We start from the raw sequence: 9109 nt of genomic DNA, 5'->3' as shown, positions 1-9109 counted from the left end.
GATATTTATATATTATTATTATGTCAATTTCTTCAATTCTTAAAAAAAAAGAAAACTTTATTCGATTTACCGATTTAAATAAAATCTAAAGGCTTAAATTTTAATATTCTATTATATAAAAATCTAATAAAGTGACAGTTAAATTATGACTTATTCTCTTTCTAATTTTCACTTTCCATTACATTAATTAATAATAAAATCTAGCCATAAATATAACCGTTCAGAATCTTTGCGTGACTTTCGCCGAACCTTCGAAATAAACCCGTCTCCGGCGGCGCACAAAGGAGCAGCGACAGCTCGGCACTGCACTGCTGAATCTCCGGCAGCGTCTGGTCCAAGCATTCCGGCGGCTTCCTCCATTTTCAGCGGCACCAAGGTTTCTCCCTCAGCTTTCATGTTTTGATAAAATAATAGTTTCCATATTTGAATCTTAGATTCTATATGTGATTTTGAGTGAAGAGGGTTTTGATAGTTTTGAAGCCTCTAATTTCATATTCTAATCACATATAATTTGAGCGAGTAAATTTTTTAATTTAGGTTGTTTATGTTAGATTAATTGTTTTTACGAATTCTTTAATTTTTTGATTAAAATTCCGAAAATTAGTTTGAGCGATTTTGTATTTGATTTGACTTTTGTGGATGCAATTTTGAATATTCAATTTTGAGTTTTGAATTGCACACAAAGTATTTGAGAAAATGCATTTAATATAATTTAGGTTTTCTTTGTCTGGTACTAGTTTGAAAATTTTGACCTCTATATCTTTTGTTTTTATATTGAGTATTTAGAGAAAGAAAAATTAGGGTCTGTTTGGCTTTGTTTTCTGTTTTCAAAGTTGTGTTCTCAGAGTTGAGAACAGAAAACAGTTTTTGTAGTTTTTAAAAAACAAGAGGTGTTTGGTTAATGTTTTCTAAAAACAATTTTTTAGTTTTTTTTTTTAATTCTTAAAAAAAAATTAACAAATATATTTACAAAGATAAAAATCTTTTAAAAGTTTGTAATAAATAATGAGATAAAATAATTTCAAGAAAAATGATGAAAAATAAGGAGTGAGAAAGTAAGGAGAGAAAATTTGAAGAAATAGAAATTAAGAAGAGAGAAATTGATCGATGCAAGAAAAAATGAGAGAGAATGTAATGAGAAAGAAAGTGAAGAGAGAAGTGAGTAGAGAGAGAGGAAATGGCGAGAGAGAAAAAATGATGAGAGAGAAAATAAAGAAATATTAAGTGATGAGAGAGAAAGTGAGGATATAGTAAATGATGCAAGAGAAAATAAGGAGATAGAAAATAATGAAAAAGAAAATAGCAAGAGAGAAAGTGAAGAGAGAAAATGTAAGGAGAGAAAAAGTGATAGAGAAAAAAATAAGGAAAGGGAAAGTTATGAGAGAGAAAGTGAAGAAAGAGAAACTAATGAGAGAGAAAATGATATGACAATAAATTATGTTAGATAATAATAATTAAAAAAGTTATGTGAGAAAAAAAATTTGAGAACAACAAAAAACAACTTTTTGTTGTTCTCAAAATTTTCTGTTTTTTGTAACTTTGTTTTTAAAAATTGTTTTATGAAAACAACGCCAAATACCCCAACTTGTTTTCAAAAAACAGTTTTTAGCTTTTAAAAACAAAAAATAATTTTTTAGTTAAGGAACCAAACACCCTCTTAGTTTCTTCAAACTCTGGAGTTAGATGAGTTAATTTGTTTTTGCTAAGTGTATAATAGGAAATTTGGATTTAATATTTTAATTGTACGATATTGGTTTTGACTAGTTTTTTTTTTTGTTATTTATTGTTGCTAATCAAAGTTTTAGAATTATTCTTTCTTCTTAGAAAGTGCTAATGTTGGAATTATTCTTTCTTTTTTTAGATTTTAATTTTTTTTAGTTGATTAAGTACAACACATGGTTTAATCTATGTCTATATGAGTTGCATATGAATGTTGGTACTTAGAATTTCTCATTATTCCAATTTTCTCATGTTGAGCCTTACAAAATGACAAAGAGAGAAACAAAATGTTAACTTTGAGGAATTGAGAATACAATTGTAGGTTAACATGTACAATCTAAAGGTATAAGAAGCATGCTTGAATGAATAAAAACATGTTTTTAATTAAATCCAAAACACACTTTATGTATATATAAAAAGTGTTATTTAATGAATTCTCAATTTTTAATCTTCTGTTAATATTTTAAGCATTACTTTTATTTATTAGGTAGTGGAATTAGCAAGGAGCATTGAAAAAACTTGCTATTAATTGGAAGAGGTATACTCTTTTATTCTTTTTAGTATTATACAAGTGTTAGTGAAATATGTTTTGGGATTATAGTTGTATGCTGCGGTGAGAACGAAAGGTTGAGAATTCTCACTTCTTAGTGAGGTAGGTTCTGTGATATATATTTGTGTGCTGGGGGAGATATAAAGAAGAAAAATTGTATTTTGTTTGAATTATTTGAAATAATATTGACAGATGGTTATGTTACAAATATAGGGGGAGTGTTGTCTATTTTAAATTTTGTAATGATAATATGTGTTTTTTTATATTATTTTTGTTTGTTTAACTCCTTTGAATTTAATTCATATTCTAATTTGGTTATGTTGAACTAACTGAGGAAATTCTGTTAATTTTTTTAGATTATGTAATTAATTATAATTCTAAAAATAGTTGTTGCTTGTTTGTTTTTCTTGTCTATTTTTTTTAGACATAATAATGACAATCGATAAATATTGAATGTTAGCGGATAGATTATCACTGAAATATAAGGATGGAGTTGAGCATTTCTTGGAGTTATGCTCAAGAAGAAATGCTCAAGATCCTAATAACATTTGTTGTTTGTGCATTAAGTATGTTAATGTTCAAAGGATGAAGTAAAATCTCACTTATTTAAGTATGGAATAGATAAAAGTTATAAGATGTGGTTATTGCATGGAGAAAAAATCATATTTAGTAGAGAACCTCTATCTAAAAAGAATAATTGTGATTTTGTGGATGATGATAGGGAGATGACATTGCAGAAATGATTGGTGATGCACAATTTGAATCAAATTTCGATTGATTGAAATTTAAGACATTTTTAGATGATGTTGAGAAACTCATTTACCCTAGTTGTAATAAATTCACTAAATTGTTAACACTTCTTAGGTTGAATAATATAAAATCTAAACATGGTGATAAGAACTTTACAGATATACTTTCTTTTCTAGGAGAATTATTACCCGAAAATAATGAAATGTCATTGTTGTTTTATGAGATAGAAAATATTGCGTTTGTACGATTGCGTACTGTATCGAAAAACATTGGTTGATGCAAGTTCATGTCCGACTTGTGGTGAGTTAAGATGACAGAAGAAAAAGAATTCCGATGAGATTACCACAGGAGTTCTTGCAAAATTTTTAGCAATTTATTTCTATTATTAGAAAATGTTAGAACTTATCAAATATAAAATCAATCTAACAAATTATAGGTTGAATTAATTTAGGTTTTGATGTGCATATTTTGCTAGATATCCATTTTATGAAAACTTTTTTTTGGACGATTTTGTACTATTTTTTTCTTTCTAAATGTGTGAAAAATAATATATTAATAAGGGCTAATTTAGAAAAAGGTGAGACAAAAAAGGTGTATATTGATGCTCCCTTTTATGAGATTAGTGGAACAAAAAAAATAGAAGAGACAAATGCCCTTTATTTTATTGACTAAACATTTAGAGCAAAAGACAGTATGTCATATGTGGATTCTTATTTTTCAATTATTATATTAAAATAAGTTGATTAAGTAACTTTTATTTCAGCCATTTAAATCAACTTATATTGATTTTTATTTTTATTTTTATTCTATATATAGGATTATCAAATCTATCCTTACATATAATAAAATAAGTTAAATAGATTATTTCTTTTTCTGGGAATAAGATTCTAAGTCAATATTGCTAATAATGTCAATTGTCAAATAACGAAGAAATCTCTAGATCGTGTTGAAATATTGAAAATAAACTATCTGAAAATTATGTGACTATTTCAAACTTATTTGGCAAAAAGTCTTTTTTTTTTATAATTTTTTTAATGAGATTTTATACAAAAGCTTACTTAAATCATTAAAAACATATTTTTGCTAACTAAATTAAGGGCATGGCACAAATAGTGATTACAATTAATTCATGATATTTTAGTTAATAATTATAAAAGAAAATGTTTATATAGAGGGCTCCTAGAAAATGTTAATTACATATTTAAAGGAACATGGTACTCTAAAAGAATACCCTAGCCTACATAAAAGTCAAGATTCTTGGAAAAGAAACAAATGTATCATAGTTTAGTGGCAATTTGCTCATTGTTTTCATTCAAAGCATTGTTGTTCTCTGCATTCTTCACATTTCCCTTCCTTGGTGATTTCTCACTTTTTTTTCTTCTAAATCCTTGTTTCTGTACATCATCACCCACTCTCCCGTCATCTTCCCACGTTACCCTGTCATCTCTCTCGCGCATTGCCTTAGCTTCTCCTCACCGTTCTCTTCTCACTTATGCTTCTTCTCCAACATTTTAACTTTTTTCTGTTCCCCACTACATCGACGGACTGGGCAGCAGCTTTAGACGACTTAGGCAGACACTCCATGGGAGTTTGACTACCTCGGCTGCAGGAAGGCCTTGATGTCCGACTTCAACTTGTTCCTTCCATTACTATTGTTCATGGGAGTTCGACTACCTCGGCTACAAGAAGGCCTCGGATGTCTCATACGACTTAATTGAAAGTTAGGTAGTTGTCAATTTTCATAATCTTTACTACTCAAATTGGATCTCTCTTTTGTGTTTACTGTCGTCGTTAGTTACATTTTGATTGCATCATTTTTTTTCTTCTGTTTTTGACGAGAATTGAGTTCCAAATGAAAAGGATTAAACCATTACCATTTTCATTATTTTATTCCACAGATAACATGCCTACAAAATCTCACCTATTGAGCTTTGGACAAAATTGGACCTGCATATAAATTCTAACCAAACACTTGTTTCATGGTTCTTATTTCACCATGATATATGATCTTCAATCGTTTATCTCACTTTTCGACCATATAGTTTCTATGCATATGAGGTGTTTGTAAAAAAGTGTCTATGTTTATTCTTGCTTCTGCCCTTTATAATGCATTGTCATGCAAAATGAATTCAGTTCCTTCGTATGTATACATATAAATATATATATTTTAAAAATTTCATAGTTTAACGAAACAAACAGAAGCAATGTGCAAAAATTCATAGTTTAAAAAAATCAATTAGGTCACTTTGAAATATTGCTTCTCAAGCTATCTAGCTTCTCAGGTGTTATTCTTATTGTTTGTCTGCATTTCTCTAGCTGGATTAGTCTTTCTCGATTTCTCATTATTATTGTACATGTTTTCTATTAGCTTGTAAATAGACTTATGGTGTTGCTGTGAAAAATAAAGGGAAAATAAACTCCTCTTTTTGAAGTTGTTGCATATTTTTGGAACGAATCCCATGTGTCTTGTAATTTATTTTCCTTTTGAAAAGATAATAATGAAGCCTTTAGTTGTTGTTTCAGTACGTCTTCTCTCTATGTGAACTATTTATGTTCTATGTATATGCATAGCTGTGTGTGCATAGACTTTTGAAAATGGTTGTTTTTTGAAGTTTTAGATAGTATAGCAAACCAGTATTATTATATTTATAAGTGTTACGAGACGAAAGAGAAATGGTATAGTTCATTTCTCTAAAGCCAACAGACAAAAATATATTCTCGATTTTCTCTATATGCATATACATACAAGTTGATTTATAAACTACATAGAAATGTTATATGATTTGATGCTTCATGTTGTATGTATATAAATTTGATCTCAGCCTCTTCTTTGTACTTTCAAAAATTTGCTATAGTTGCATGCTAAGCAGGTCTATAATATATTTATATGCTTTATATATAGTTCAGGGACAAATTCTTTATTACTAATTCTTTATATTGACATGTTATTCTCCATTCACATGTAATCTTTAATACGAAGCAATTGGACAAAAGAAAAAAGACAATAATCTATAATACAAAGCAGTGATATGGTAAAACTCCTTCAAGCGTCCACTTGTACAAGTATATTAAAATATCAATTGTTTTGTTGCTTAGTTTGTGAGTATGGCCAATTTTGGTGTTCATTCTTACAAATATAGTGCTCAAGTTTCCGTAACAAATCTTTTCTTCACAGGGCTTCACTATGCACTTAACACCATCGCCAGCTGCCCACCTTCACCCTCGCTCTTCAGCTTTTACACTCCTCTCCTTTGCCTTGTTAGGGTAAGTCCGTTTGAATGCTTGGAAAAAGAAAAGGTACTTGGAGTTAATTTCTTGAAGACGTGTTATAGGACTTTCCTATGAGTTAGTTATTTTTCAAATCATTTAAGTTGTTCCACAATAAAATAAATCTTTGTGACAAGTTCTCTTTTTCCTGACTCAAAAACCGCTCTCTACTCAAATATAGTAAGATGGAAGTTGACGTGGACAGAGATTCACTAAAAATTCTTGAAATTTTCAATACACATTTGGAGGGGGAAGGAGTTTTTAAGTTTTAACCGACTCATTCGCTCCTCTGTTCTTCTGTTCTTGAAATCAGTCCAGCCCCGCCTAGGCCAGGTATGCGCAGAAGAAAAAGTAAATAATCCTATTTTTCTCGACATAAATTTCTTTTTCGGTTATGCTCAGTTTTCACTCATTTTTAAAGTTCTCTGTCAGTTTTAGTCACTACTTTGGGTTGGGAGAGTAAGAAAAGAAAAAAGAGTCTAATTCTATGTTTTGAACTTGTAGGAAAACAGAAAATAAATGAAATCAAAATGGACCCTTAAGGTGCTTGATGAAATGTCACACTTACAACATTTTGTTTAATGAATTATTTCTGTGATAATTGGGTTTTGCTTGTGAATTTTGTTAACAGTTGCATAATGTTTTCTCTTCAAAGTCTTGATTCTAATTTTTGTATGTGTGTGTATCCAGATGCCCCTACATGAGCAGAGTAACACATTACAGACTTAGTAATAAACTGACATGCTTCTCTCCCTATGTCTTTCTCCCCTGTTGATATGGGAATGGCAGTAGCTGCTCTTCCCAAAGCAGTAGGAGGGAGTTTGGGCCTCCACCATAGTTCTCCACAAAAGAGCAGCAGCCCTAGGACACCCAAGCCTGTGTATAGGGTTTTGCTGCCTCTGCGCAGCCCCAACAAGTCACGTACTGTGGTTCCACCTATGAAACCCAAGTCCTCCGGTTGTTCTCATATATCAACTAAAAAGAAGAAGAGGAAGAGTGTTTCCCATACCACTCCGGAATGCACTATTTCTGATGTCCTGAACTTAATGGATGCCCTTTGCCTCCCCGTCTCTCCTGACATGTACACTTCTTTTATAAGAGAATGCACCAGCTCTGCTCACTCCCATCGAGCTGATGATTTGCACACCCATATCAGTCGAAGCGGCCTCCGGCAACCACCCTTATCTTTACTGAATCACCTCCTCCTTATGCATGTCTCCTGTGGCCATTTAGACATGGCTCGCCATCTGTTTGATGGAATGCCCTCAAAAGATTTTAAGTCCTGGGCCACCATCATAGTTGCTTATCTTAACAGAGATGATTATCAGGAAGCCATGAATTTGTTCCTGAGAATGCTGCACCATGTCAGCATGCTAGCATTCCCTGCTTGGATCATGGTCTGCCTGCTCAAGTCGTGTATATGCACGAGTAATATGGATTTAGGGAAACAAGTTCATGGCTGCTCCTTAAAGTTGGGTCATGCTAATAATTTGGTTTTGGCTAGTTCCTTGATAAACTTTTATGGGACATTTAGGTGTCTGGAAAGCGCCGACATAGTGTTTAACCAATTGGCCCATCATAATTCACTGACATGGATGGCTAGACTGATCAACAACTCCAGGGAAGAGCTCTTCTCTGAAGTATTTAGAGACTTTAGGGAAATTGGAAAGTCCGGAATTAAGAAGAATGCCTTGATGTTTTCTAGTGTTTTGAAGGCATGTGCGAGAATGCATGATCGTGGGCAATGCGGTCGACAAGTTCATGCAAACGCCATCAAACTTGGATTAGATACAGACGTGTATGTGCAGTGTGGGTTGGTTGACATGTATGGAAGAAGTGGGCTTGTTAGAGATGCAAAAAGGGTGTTTGAAATGTGCAGTGAACAAAAGTAGTAACGCATGTTGGAATGCCATGATTGGTGGTTATATACGAAATGGGTCATATGTTATGAAGGCAACTGGACTGCAGCTGCAACCATCTCTGATAGTTGAACTGAGGATTGCTTGTGGTAGTAATAGTAATACTCATTCCCTTGAAGAACTTTACCCCACATTGAATGCTTAAAGCAACTCTGGTTTTTGAACATTGAATGCCAAAACAGAGAATGAAGTTAAAAATTGGGATAAGAAGGGCATTGCAGCTATTACCCTTGTTATTGTTAATAGATTTTAGGATCATAAACTCGAATGGCAGAATCTTAGCTAGCAAATTTAGTATCATTCTGTATATATCAATCAACAGTTCATTGTCTTTTGTTGGGATCAAAGATTTACATATAGTCGTCTATTGTCAAACAAAATGACATTAGTGGTTGTCGTATTTCTCTTTTTTTGGGTTCTTAAGATTAAGGTTACAATTCATTGATATATATATATATATATATATTAGAGTTGTTAGACTTGCTACGTTTAACGGTAATGGTAAACTTCACTCTCCCTCTTGTTGGTGTATGTATTTTTCTAATATACAACTTGCTTAAAACAATATAAGTTTTATTTTATGCTCTAATAAGTCAACCAACCAGCAACGGAGGGAGAAATTTAAGATAGTGGGGGAAATTTATGATAAACAATTCATTATTAGGGGAATTTATAGTAAAAATTTCATTAGTGGGTCATTTAAGGCTTAAATGATAAATTTAGATTAGTATTCTATATATATATATTTTTATATATATATATATATATAATTACATAAATTTAAATATTCAGTGGGACAGCTGTCGCTGCGATGGTATGAGTGCCTCCGTGCGACCAACCATGGGTTGCTCATGGCTTATTAAAGTGTCTTACATTGAATAGATGTGAGGATATATACCAACAT

At 31.7% G+C, this 9109-nt stretch overlaps 1 pseudogene; it reads left to right on the top strand.

Annotated features, from left to right (window-relative positions):
• The first annotated feature begins 220 nt into the window (after positions 1-220).
• LOC133834345 (pentatricopeptide repeat-containing protein At1g31790-like) lies at positions 221-8635 on the top strand (annotated as a pseudogene).
• The last annotated feature ends 474 nt before the right edge of the window (positions 8636-9109 follow it).

The sequence above is a fragment of the Humulus lupulus genome, chromosome 5, assembly GCF_963169125.1.
Source record: "Humulus lupulus chromosome 5, drHumLupu1.1, whole genome shotgun sequence".
Lineage (NCBI taxonomy): Eukaryota > Viridiplantae > Streptophyta > Magnoliopsida > Rosales > Cannabaceae > Humulus > Humulus lupulus.
This window is presented reverse-complemented; position numbering and strand designations above follow the sequence as displayed.